This window comes from Coenobita brevimanus, chromosome 55 (genome assembly GCF_032717465.1).
Source record: "Coenobita brevimanus isolate Jiangsu-jjx chromosome 55, ASM3271746v2, whole genome shotgun sequence".
Classification (NCBI taxonomy): Eukaryota; Metazoa; Arthropoda; class Malacostraca; order Decapoda; family Coenobitidae; genus Coenobita; species Coenobita brevimanus.
Window position 1 is genome coordinate 24,723,791 of NC_137008.1, and position 13,986 is coordinate 24,737,776.

The window sequence follows — 13,986 nt, forward strand, 5'->3', positions numbered from 1 at the left end:
ATGGATGGAGAACGATAAACTGCCCAGAAGAGTGTATGAGACTGAGGTGGAAGGAGAGAACTGAAGGAAAAGATTAAAGATATGATGAAGGGACAGAGTAGAATGATGTATGATAGAAAGTGGGTTGGGTTGGAGGGAGGGCAACCAAATATAAGAGGACTGGGCGACATGGAGGCGATTTGTTTGTGGGCATCCCTTACGGAATTAAAGTGTCTGACTATAAACATAGATAAAAGGCGCTGTCTTTGGTGGGGGTTAAGCTACATGAACACCCACGAGAAACGATTTTCCGTGAAGTAATGAAACCCTAACATACGGGTTGCCACGACCATAATTTAATTATGCAATGACCTAAAAACCCTTTGTAGTGACCCAAAGCATCACCAGACATTACAATTGTCGTGTCGAAAGTGTATTTTGAGATGAATTATCAACAAATTTGGTTAAATTATGTCAAAATACTGCTTAAACTAGTGTATTTTGGGATGATATATTGCAGCGGCTTTTGTCCTATTTGTAATGGATCTTTCCAGTCTCTGCAGTGTTTGGTGCTCTAATACTGAAGAGAATTTATAAATGACCCTACCCTTTTTGCATTTTGTGATGGAATAATGTATGGAAGAAAAGGGTCATAGAATGAAGGATTGAAGAACAGAAAACAAAAAGAATGTCAATGGCAAGTGGAAAGAAAATTTAGGAACGAAAAAAGAGACGAAAAATAAAAAGGGAACCACCAGGAGTGCACATTGAACACAAGACACTTGTTGGATTCTCAGGCGGCTCCATCTTACTTTACATTGACTCCTACTTCTTTTGTTGCCTTATTGCTGTTACATAGCTATGAGAGGGTATGTAAGAACAATTGGAATGAATAAAACAGAGAATGTAAAGAAAGAATGAAAACTAACGCAGAGGAGGAAAATATAAGAACTGAAAAAAAATATTGAAAAAGGGAAGACAGATAGGTAAATAATAAGTGTGGAATAAAGAAAAAGACAGACAAAGAGAAAGGAAGAATGAAAACGAGAACAAGAAAAAAGAGGGAAATTAGTAAAAGGAGGTTCAATGTCGGGGTAAACGTATTAAGGTGTAGTCGAGTCTCAGGCCGCTCCACCTTACTTCACCTCGCCTCCTACCTCTCTTGTAGCTTGTGATGATGCAGTTTAATGCGCATATCTAAGAAGCTGATGAGGGTAATGGGGGTGATGATGATGATGATGATGATGATGATGGTAGAGATTAAGTTTGATATGATGTTAATTGTATGGATATTGATGATGATGATAATGATGATAATGGTGTAGTGGTGGTGAGTAATGCTGGTGATGTTGGTGATATACAACATCTTAGTACTGATGATGATAACCTTACTTCATTTCGTCCTGTCTGGTAGAATGCTGTAATATAGTGGACAATGAAGGATGAACGAAAGAGAAGCTAAAGAAGTAAAGATGAAAGGAAATGAGAAAGAAAAGAACAGTTCGAATAAGAAGTAAACGAAAAGAAAAGGAGTCAGAATTAATAAGGAAAATACCAACTGAAGGGAGATAGAAAGGACAAAGTAAAACACAACAAGCAATGAGAAAAATATAGAAAGAACAGAGGAAAAGTCTTTGTTGCAAAATTATAAAAACATTTTAATTTGTTTTCTGTCTCTTCTTTCTTACTACAAGGATAGAATGGCAAAAAAAAAAAAAAAATGTAAGGAGTATAGGCGAAAAAGGAAAGAATAAGAAATATCCTATAAACAAGAAAAAACAAAAAAGGAACCGACATTCTTCTCGCGGTCGAACTCCAGACACCTTTATTTGAGTCCCAGGCCGCTCGACCTTACTTCACCGTGGCTTCTACTTCCTTTGTTGCTTTATTGCTGTAATATAGTGAAGAAAAAGGAAAAGAACGGAACAGGAAAGAAGAGCGGGAACAATGACAGTAGAAAAATACAGAAGGAATGAAATGGGGAAAGAAAGTTGAAAAAAGAGAAGAATTGGCTTAAAAGTAAGAAAGGTAAAAGGAGATGGATAATTTGATAGAAAGAAGAATAGGAAAACAAGAATGAAACAAAGGTGAAATACAGAAGTAATAATGAATGGAGGAAGGAGTGAAAATGAGGTATTAATGGTTGAGGTGGACAATGATGATGATCATCATCATGATAGTGATGATGAAATGAGATGGTATTCGTGCTGGTGATGATGATGGTGATGATGATGTAGGTCAGAGTTCATGACATTAACCTTACTTCATTTTACATCCAAATCTTATAGCCTGTGCTCCTGTAGTATAATGGATGAAGAAAGGAGGAAGAAAGAGAAAGAACAGTGGAAATATTGAGTAAATATACTAATATGGTGAGAAAGAAAAAGAAAAAAATTAGTTAATCTGTGAAGCAAATGCTAGAGAATCGGATATAGTAAGGATATGACATAAAGGAGAAGGGTATGAAAACAACATAGATGAATGGATTAAATACAAAGAAGAAAGGAGAAAACTGGAGAAAGAAAATCACACACACACACACACATACACACAGGCTAGCGTCCGATTAAAGATAGTTGTATAGATAATTGTATAGATAAATAGAGGAAGAGAGAAAAGAAGCGAGTTACCGAAGACAAGGCTGAGACTCAGTACATTTGTAGTAGAGTCTCAGGCCGCTCCAGCTTACTTCATCTCGCCTCCTACCTCTCTTGTAGCTTGTGATGCCGTAGCTAATGGTTGTGGTGCTGAAGATCAGGTGATGATGATAATGATAATGATTATTATGATGATGATGACTGCAATAGTGGTGTTTAAGGATAATTTTAATAATATTAACATTCACTGGTGATGGTAGTGATAATAATAATGAAAAAGATGATATGAAGATATGATGATGTATATCTGAGTATAATGGTGATGATAAAGGTAATGTTGGTTAGTTCTAATGATATCCTAGTTTCATCCTACCTCTTTGGTATCTTATGATGATGTACACAGGAGTACATAGGAAGTACAGATACAGGAGGCCTATTGGCCCATAACCAGTGTTGTACGTACTACTGGCTCAAAGTAATGGCACTATCGCTACCACTACTTGCATCATAATGTACTGTCACTTCCACTACAGCTACCTTTTTACAAAACTAGTCCACTAGCGCTACTCTAATGGCTGGCGCTACTTTAAATACAAATAGATTTATTCAGATAATATTTGTGCAATAATTGTATAGCGGTACTTGGTACTGATGCTTATATCAGAAAGCACATCCCTGATGCAACTTAGGGCTTTCATTTACTCAAACTTAATCAACACATTTATTGTATATTAATTGCATTCACAAAAAATACAAGCACATTAAAAAATAAATAATCCTCGTGATAATACATTAGTTTCTTCATGAGCAAATTTAACTTTATCCAGTTAAATAGGCAACATATCAGGGATATATGTAACATCCGCAACCGCTAATGTAACTAGTGATGCTGGTGTTAACTGGGGCGGTGATAATGGTGATGGTGAGGTTCGTAGTGGTGAAAGTGATGATGATTGTGTTACAGGTTAGTGTTGATGATAATTGTTTTGGATGGTGGTGGTGGTGATGGTAATGATGATGGTGGTGATGTATAGTAGAATAGTAGTGATGATAACCTTATTTCATCTAACCTCCTGCTTCTCTTGTAGCTAATTATGGAATGGGGAAAGAAAGGAGTGCGAGACACGAAGAATATAACAGGAAAAAGAAAGTCACCGAAGATGGAATGATATGGAAAAATGAAAAAAAAAATAAAATAAAATAAGAGAAAAAAAAGAAGTGACAAACAATCATAGATGCAAAGGAAAAGCTGAAAACAAAATAGGGTAAAAAGAAGAAAGAAATGAGAAAGGAACAGAAATTTAGCAAAAAGAAAGCAAGAAGGAAAGAAAGAAAAAGCTTAGGAAAGGATAAAAACAAACATAGGAATTTTACCCGGAGAAGGGAGAAGAAAAAGGAAATGAGAGAGAGAGAGAGAGAGAGAGAGAGAGAGAGAGAGAGAGAGAGAGAGAGAGAGAGAGAGAGAGAGAGAGAGAGAGAGAGAGAGAAGAGCTTCCCGTAAACCTGGGTCGAAGTAGAGACACCTTTGTTAGAATCTCACCCGCTTCACCTTACTTCACCTTGGCTCCTATTTCTGTATTTATTTTATTGTTTTCGCATGGTTGAGAAAAGAGAAAGAAAGAAAAGGAAAGAAAAAGAGACGAGAAAAGAAAGAAAAATTACAAAAATGAAGAGTAGAACAACAGCAAGGATAAAGAAAAAAAGAAGGTAGTTTAAGAAAGAGGGTAAATGAGAAAGAGATAGAAGCAGAGAAGAACAAGAGTAAAGCAAAACGTGAAATTAATGAGTAAGAAGAGAAATATATATGAAAATAACGAAAATTAGGCACCATATGAATAGTAAAATTATAACCCTCATCTCGCCTCTTACCTCTCTTGTAGCTTGTGATGCCGTAATACAGTGGGGAGAGGGGAAAAAAAAAAAAGAGAAGAAAGGATGGGGAAAAAGAGAGAAATAAGAAAAAATAAAATAAGATGAAAATATGAGAGAATTAATGAAGTAAATGGCAAAGAATGGGAGACAGAAAAAAGAAATCTAAAAGCAAAAGGGGAAGAAAAAATACAAAGAGAAGAAAGGAATGTAGAAGAAAGGAAAAACAAAGGGAAGAGAAAGAAAACAAAAGGAAAACAAGAAAAGAGAACATAAGAAGAATATGCAAAAAGGGCAATAAAAAAATATCCATCCATCGTCCAATCCTACGTTGCCCCATGAGGACCGTATGAGCCCCGGGCTATGCAAGTTGGTCCTGACAATTAAGATGAGAGTGACCAGCCTCACTCATCCCTGAGTGGTATTACGTGAGCAATAAACGCCAAGCACCCCTTAGATATAAACCTGCACCGGCTCAATCCGATTGGAGCTCCTTAATTACCCACTAAACCACCAGGCGCCTAAAAAAAAATAAACAGTATATAAATAAAGGAACCAATGGGCCGTAGTGGGTCGAACTTGGGATACGTTTATCAGAGTCCCAGGCCGCTCCACATTATTTCACCTTGGTTCCTACGTCTCTTGTTATATTGCTGTAATATAGTGAAGAAAGGAAGATGATTGCAAGACAAGGAGAATAAATGAAATGGAGAAAAATTCAACAACATAAAGAGGCACAAGGAATGAAAACGAGAAGGAAAGAAGGAAAGAAGGAAATGGAAGGGAAACGACAAACGAAAAAGAAATAGAGGGGAAAAGAAAATGAGAACGGTAAAAAGAAAGGAAGAAAAGGAGGATGAAATGAAAGGAAGCGTGAAAGAAAGGTTAAGGAAATGATTAAAGGGTGAGAGAAAGAAGGTAAGGATTAAATGGTAAAGGTGTTAAATCAGTACACATGTAGGTAAGTCCGAGGTCGTTGCACCTTACTTTATCTCGCCTCCTAACTCTCTTGTACTTTTTGTGATGCTGTAGTATAGTAATGATTTTGATTTATTATAGTTGACTGTTGTGGTGGTAATGATGGTGATGGTGATTACAGTGGTGGTGGTGGTGTTATTATTGTTGAATATGATTTAGAATTTTGATGGTGGTAATGAATATTGTACAGATAATTATTATGACGTAAATAATGTTGGAAAAGGGAGTTATGTTGCTGTTGTTATGGTGTTGTTGATGTCCACGAAAACGGAACCCCCCAAGGTAGTATTTTGAGCCCCTACCTCTTCAACATACTCATGGGTGAGCTCCTAAACATACCCCAGCGACCAGGGGTAAAGATCCTTTGCTATACTGATGACCTACAGGGCCAGATAATGAGCACAATTGTCAGCATACCCTACAGCTTATCTATGGGCGATATCAGGAGTTGGGGCTAAAGAATAATCACTGCAAGTCGAACACCATCGCTTTTAAAAAACCAGACCCTAAGCACACACTCTCCATCCAAGGTACAGAGCTTGAGTGGGTCTCCAGCCACCAGTACCTAGGTGTCTGGTTTGATAAGAAGCTGTCCATTGATGCACAGGCAAGGTTCCTGCGGGAAAGAGGCGCTACTAGGACCAGGGTCATGAGATCCATCACAAGCCTGACTCTTCCGCCCCACGTCTTGTAACTCTCGGCGAACATCTGTCAGCCAGACTGGAGGTAATACAAAACAATGCACTCCGACTTACTTGGTGCCCCCATGTAGACCAAACTGTGCAACCTCCAACAGGAAACTGGCATTATCCATCTAGGGATTCGCATACAACGCACAGCTTGCATTCATGCTGAAATGATACATCTTCCCAAGCCATCACCTCCTGCTGATACAGTAACTGCAGTGCTGCGTCGACAAACTGCCCTTTATAGAGAAACATGGGCACAACATGTGGCGGTAGCATTCTCAGCTCTTGGTATCAAGGAGCTCATACTTCCAAAAGGAATGGACACACCTCACCCCAGCTATACCATCCCTCCACCCTGGGCACCACCAACCATCCATCTGCATACTATCACCCCCACCAGTTCCAAGGCAACATCTGCAGCAGCTCAGCTACGCCAGGAAGCCCCCCAAAGCAAGCATGCTGCCTCCCTGGATGGAGCCCTGACACACTATACTGATGGTTCGGTAGACTTCCTCAACAACACTGCTGGGGCAGCCATGATCTGTAATGAAACTGTTAAAGTGTGGAGACTCTCAGACAGAGCCTCCACGTTACAGACTGAGTTGGTTGCTATTGCAGGTGCACTCCAGCACGCTCTTGACCAACCACAGTCACACCACGTTATACACATAGATTCTCTGACAGCTATACAGAGACTAGCCTCCACTCTACCAAAATATAACATCCACCTCATTACCCATGTACTGTCCCTTGCTCAGGAACTGAAAGAACAAGGCAAACACATCATCCTAAACAAGATACCTAGCCATGTTGGGATTACAGGGAACGAAAGAGCGGACTGTGTTGCCAAACATGCAGCCAAGAGACTAAATGTCGATGTGCACATTCAAAATCTGGCACAGAAAAAGGCAAAAGTCAAAAACCATGTGTATCTTCTTTCTCGTCGCAAACACGAGTCATGGGTGACGTCGCGTTCACCATCAGCAACCTGGTATGCTACGGCCACCCAGTACCAGCCTCTCAGTGTTGACAAAGCGGTCCCTGCCCATGTTCGCACTTACCTACACCGCCTTCGCCTGGGATACAAAGAGACACGTCAAATACTGGACACCAACGAAGAAGAGGAATGTCAGTACTGCAACGAAGAGTCCAACGAACCTCTGCTTCATTACCCTCTCAGGTGTCCTGATACTACCACTTTCAGGACAGGCTCTCCAGCTCCACCACCAAGCACTGCTAGTGAGGCAGCAACAGCGGCGCCAGGCTCATTGCAGCGACACGAACAGTTAAGCTTGTAAAGCTCGTCTCTGTCAGACCCCCACCACGATAGGCAAGACAGTGAGTTCAGCTTAACCATGGGCCGCCTCAAAGGCCCGCTCCAATAGCCCATGAATGGGATATTGGTAAATAAAAAAAAATGAGAATGTAAGAAATAAAAGAAGAAAGAAAGTGAGATTGGAGAAAATAATTAGATGAATACAGTGAAGAAGAAAATTATGAGTAAAGAACAGGAAAGATAATTGGAGAAGGAAAAAAGAAGTTATAAGAAACTGGGATGAAGAGAAGATAATAAAGGCGAAAGGATTAAGAAACAAGGATGGAGACAGAGGGAAAGCGAAGAACGAAAGAAAAAACAGATACAGGGACAAACAAAGGAAAATTAGAAGGTAAAAAAAAAAGAAGTGGATAAATTAAAGATAAATATAAAAAGATGTCTGTGTGCAAGTGTGGGTCGAAATGGAGAAACCTTTGTTAGAATCTCAGGCCGCTCGACTTTACTTCACCTTGGCTCCTACTTGTCTTGTTGCTTTATTGCTGTAATGTAGTAAAGATTGGGAAGGGAGAGAGAGAGAAGAGTACATCTCAAATAAATTTTTAATACAGGAAACAAGGCTGAGAGAGAGAGAGAGAGAGAGAGAGAGAGAGAATCTCAGCTGATGGCATGAACTCGGTACACCTGTAGTAGAGTCCCAGGCCGCTACATCATGCTTCATCTCGCCTCCTACCTCTCCTGTAGCTTGTGATGCTGGAAAATAATGGACAAATACAGGAAAGAATGAAGAAGGAAAAGAAAGAAAATGAATGACAGGAACGAGAAAAGAAAGGAATTTGACTGAAAGAAATGAGTGAATGAATACTAAGAATAAAAATGTGAGCAAAGACGAGGATAGACCATAGGAGATGGAAAAGAGAAATTTTAAGAAACTGGTATGTAGAGAAGATAATAAAGGCGAAAGGATTAAGAAACAAGAGAGGGAAAAACAAGAAAAGAAAGAAATAAGAACAGAAAAAGCGTAAACAAGGAAAATTAAAAAGTAATAAAAAGGATAATGACAAAAAAAATAAAATAAAAAGGAACCTGTGGGAGAGTGAGGACAGAACTTGAGAAACCTTTGTTAGAATCTCAGGCCGCTCCACCTTACTTCACCTTGGCTCCTACCTGTCCTGTTGCTTTATTGCTGTTATATAGTGAAGTAGGGGGGAGTGTGTGTGTGTGTGTGTGTGTGTGTGTGTGTGTGTGTGTGTGTGTGTGTGTGTGTGTGTGTGTGTGTGTGTGTGTGTGAGAGAGAGAGAGAGAGAGAGAGAGAGAGAAAATAAGGTGAAAGTAAAGAAAAAACTGAAAGGAATAATAAAAATAAAGAACATGAAGAAAAGAAAGGAGAGGAAACGGAAAGGACTGCAAGAAAAGGTAGTAAGTCAAAAACCGAAACTGAGAAAGGACATGACTAAACCAAAGTTAATTAAAGGGGAAGGGAATAATGAACAAGATAAACATGTAAACTAAAGACTAAAGGGTCAAGGTGTTAAGTGGGTACAGGTGTAGTAGAGTGGCAGGCCGCTCCACCTTGCTACATCACGCCTCCTACTCTTTATGGTGATGCTGAGTATGATGGTACTGATGAGGGTGATGCAGGTCAGTTCTGATGATAACCCAACTTCATCACACCTCCTACATCTTTTATAGCTTGTGAGACAATACAGGAGTACGTAGCAGCACACAGCAAGTACAGGTAACAGCAGGCCTATTGGCCCATAACGAGGTTTTCTGTTAGGGTAGCAACGGATTTAAAAGATATAGCCAAACTATGTGAAAAAAAAAAAAAAGGAGAGAAGAGATGGAGGCTCTTCTCTCCCCCACACTTTCCGTATAAAAGCATGAAAAAGACAAAATAACAATATGACTGTTGGTGAGAAAAACCATGTATTTTTCATACATAAAAAAAAATAACAGTAAATTCTATCGTGTCTACAGTCTTTGATCTATACATCTGATATAAAAACCCATTAAATCGCACAATTTTCTCATTCATAAGTACAGTAAAGTTTTGTATTGGTATTAATGTTAATGTGATTGAAACCATTAAGAGAAATAGTTGGAGGTAGTTTGACCAAGTGGAGAGGATGGATAATTAGAAAATGACTAGAATGTATGTGACTGAGGTGGGAGGGGAGATTGACAGAGAAAGACTAAGGATAAGATGAAAGGACAGAGTAGAAGAATGTATGAAAGAAGGTGATGTGAGTTGAAGAAAGGGCCGCCAAACGGCAGGGGACAGGGCTGCATGGAGGAGGAGGCCTACAAAAGGTACTGGCGCCAACCCATCCCTGAATCTCGTCTCTTTTATGCGTCTGTACGGAATCATGCCAAATATGTTCTTCGCCATACTAAGAATAATTTCATCCGTACTAAATGCTCTGAACTCTCTTGACCCAGATTTTTCCTGCTCCTTCTGACGCCTTCACAAAAATCTTTCTAACAATTTTGCTTCAACATCCTTCCTTCCTGCAACCTATTTTTTAAGTCGTTGGTAATAATAACTCTTCGATCTATTCGTCCTCTAACTCCGTTAGTGGGATGTGAAAGAAAATGGAATATCACAAAACAGAAATGAAAGAAGAGAAAAACCGAAGTAAATATAGAAAGCTGAAAGACGGAAATGGAGGAAGAGAGAGAGAGAGGGAAAAAACCACCAAATGAACACAGAAAGAAGAGAGAGTAGAATGGTCAGGAGAGAGAAAGAAAAGGTGAGAGGAAAAGAAACACAAGTGGAAGGTAAGCCAAAAAAGGGGGGGAGGTAGAAGGAAAGAATGACAAATATTTGAAAGTTAGCATGAAAGAAAAGGCGAAAAAATATGGGAATATAAGAAAGGCAAAGTAGAAAGGACAGGAATAGCAACATATACAGAGAAAGGTATAAAAAATGAGTAGGAGGCATAATCAAAGGTGTGAACACAATACACCTGTAGTAGAGTGGCTGGGATGCCTCCATCTTACCTCTACCTCTCTTGCAGCTTGTGATGTAATTACATAGTAGCTTTGGTTCGTACTTATAAAGAATCCTAAATCTCCTGCAGCATATGATGCTCTTGTGTACTCGAGAAGAACCAAAAGTGATAGAATGGAACACAGAATATAAAACAAAAGGAACGTCAGTGGAAAAAGGAATGAAAGACTAGGAAAGAATACGAGACAAAAAATAAAAATAAAAAGACACTGCTAAAATTACAGGTCGAACACAAGACACTTTTGTTCAGTCCGCTCCGCCTTACTTGTCCTTGACTCCTACTTCTCCTGTTGCCTTACTGTTGTTAAATAACCAAGAAAGGGGAAGTAAGTACAATAGGGGCTAATAAAACAGAGAAAGTAAGGAAAGAATGAAAATTAAAGCAGAAGAGGAAAACAAGAACTGGAAAAGATTGAGAAAGGAAAGACAGATATGTAACTAACAAGAGTGGAATAAATAAAAAGGTAACGAGGAAGAGAGGAAGAATGAAAACGAGTACGAAAAAACAGAGGGAAATAGAGATAAGGAGATTCAATGTCGAGGTGAAGGTTTGAACCAGATTCAGATGTAGTAGAGTCTCAGGCCGCTCCACCTTACTTCACCTGGCTTCCTACCTCTCTTGTAGCTTGTGATCATGCATTATAATGCCCAGATCTAAGAAGCTAATGATGATGATGATGATGATGTTGATGATGGTTTTGGTGGTGATAATGGTTAAACTGATATAGATTAGGATTGGTGAGATGTTAATTGTATAGATATTGATGATTATGATGATGATGATGATGATGATGATGATGATGGTGTAGTTGTGGTGGTGTAGTGGTGGTGATGTTGTTGGTGGTGATAGTGATAATCAACAGCTTAGTACTGATAATGATAACCTTTCTTCATCTCCTTTCTTACCTATCTGTTAGCTTGTGATGCTGTAATATAGTGGACAATGAAGGAAGGAAGAAAGAAAGTAACGCACTAATGATGAATGGAAATGAAAAAGAAAGGAACAGTACGAACAAAACGGAAATGAAATGAAATGAAAAGTCAGAGTTAATAAGGAAAATATCAACGAAAGGTAGAGAGACAGGGAAAAGTAAAACAAAACACGCAGTGAGAGAAAAATAGAAGAAAAATGAAAAAAATTATTTGATGAATACGTACAAAAAGTTTTTAATTTGTTTTCTGTCTCTTACTACAAAGAGAATGGGATAATATATATATATATATATATATATATATATATATATATATATATATATATATATATATATATATATATATAGCAATGCTGTATAGGCGAAAAGGGAAGAAAAAGAAAAAGTCTATAAATAAGAAAGTACATAAAAGGAACCTTCGCCCGATCAGGGTCGAACTCCAGATACGTTCATTTGAGTCCCAGGCCGCTCGACCTTACTTCACCGTGGCTCCTACTTCCCTTGCTGCTTTATTGTTGTAATGTAGTGAAGAAAAGGAAAGAAACGGGAAGGAACAGAGGGAACAATGAAAGAAGAAAAATACTGACGAAATGAAATAGGGAAAGAAAGGTGAAAAGAGAGACGAATGGGCATAAAAGTATGAAAGGTACAAAGATATGGATAATTTGATAAAAAGAAGAATAGGAAAATAAGGATGAAACAATCTTGAAAAACAAAAGTAATTAAGGAATGTGGGAAGGTAAGAAAATGAGGTATAGATGGTAAAGGTGGATAATGATGATAATGATGAAGTGAGACGGTATTCGTGATTGTGATGATGATGATGATCATGATGTAGGTCAGTGTTCATGACAGTAACCTTACTGCATTTCACATCCGACCTCTTATAGCCTGTGCTCCTGTAATATAAAGGAGGGAGAAAGGAGGAAGAAAGAAAAAAAATCGGAGATAAAAAGAATTAGGCAAAAAGGACAAGGGAATGAAAACAACATAGAAGAAAGGACAAAAAAAAAGGAAAAAAGAGGAGAAAGAACAAAAAAATTACAAGAAAATCACATAAACACGCGATTCACACACACACACACACACACACACACACACTGGGACATTCACAACACTAACAAGAATATTATAACCACTCTCTCAAAACAAGTGTTTGTAGAGACATAGTTACATAGACAGATAGACAGATGGAAAGACAGATAGCCAGATAGATAAAGTGAGAAAAGAAGCGAGTTCCCGAAGACAAAGTTGGAACTCAGTACACCTGTAGTTGAGTGTCAGGCCGCTCCAGCTTACTTCATCTTGCCTCCAACCTCTCTTGTAGCTTGTGATGCTGTAGCTAATGGTTGTGGTGCTGAAGGACAGGTGACGTTGATGATGATGATGATGATGATAATGATAATGATTATTATGATGATGATGTTTAAGGATAAATTTTGTAATAATAACTTTTACAGTGATAAAAATGATGGTGATGGTATTCATGAAAATAATGAGAACAACTGATGATGAAGATCCATGATGTATATCTGAGTGTAATGGTGATGATAAAGGTAATGTTGGTTAGTTTTAATGACATCCTAGTTTCATCCTACCTCTTTGGTAGCTTATGATGATGTACACAGGAGTACATAGGAAGAACAGATACAGTAGGCCTATTGGCCCATAACCAGTGTTGTATGTACTACTGGCTCAAAGTAATGGCACTATCGCTACCACTACTTGCATCATAATGTACTGTCACTTCCACTACAGCCACCTTTTTACAAAACTAGTCCACTAGCGCTACTCTAGTGGCTAGCGCTACTTTAAATACAAATAGATTTATTCAGATAATATTTGTGCAATAATTGTATAGCGGTACTTGGTACTGATGCTTATATCAGAAAGCACATCCCTGATGCAACTTAGGGCTTTCATTTACTCAAACTTAATCAACACATTTATTGTATAATAATTGCATTCACAAAAAATACACGCACGGTAAAAAATAAATAATCCTCGTGATAATAACAAATTAGTTTCTTCATGAGTAAATCTAAATTGACCGAGTTAAATAGGCAACATATCAGGGATATATGTAACATCCGCAACCGTATGTATCGGTACACGGCTAGTACTAAATATCGTACCACCGCTAGCACCAATAAAATGTATCGTCGCACTGCTGGCCAAACAATTTAATGTAGCCGTTATGGAGTAGCAGTTGACTATTAAGTGTTCTGCTGTATAGTATAACTAGACCACCGTGTTGGATCGACGACACTGCCTGTAGTACACGTCAGCTACTCGCCGTCACGCCCGACACTTCCCACCAAAGGTCCTCTGCCACGAGAAGGTGGAAGCTGGTCTGTTATTAAGTGGTAGCGTAAGGTGATAGAAATGAGCAGATTAAATCTCTCTTTATTGGGTACAGAATAATATAACTGCGACCCGAGAGATATGTAGGAGCGACACCACCTCCCTTTATAACTGTAAAGCGATCTCTCTGACGCTGTACACTCACCGAGCCGGACAAGGGCGCGGTGCTTAGGTCAGCTAAAAAGTGAGGTGCCGAGCATTACATATACTCTGGGCTTATGCAAAAAGTAGAGATAAATGACAACTCTACTAGCACATTATACACCTCTATAAAATGGTATTAAGTACATTC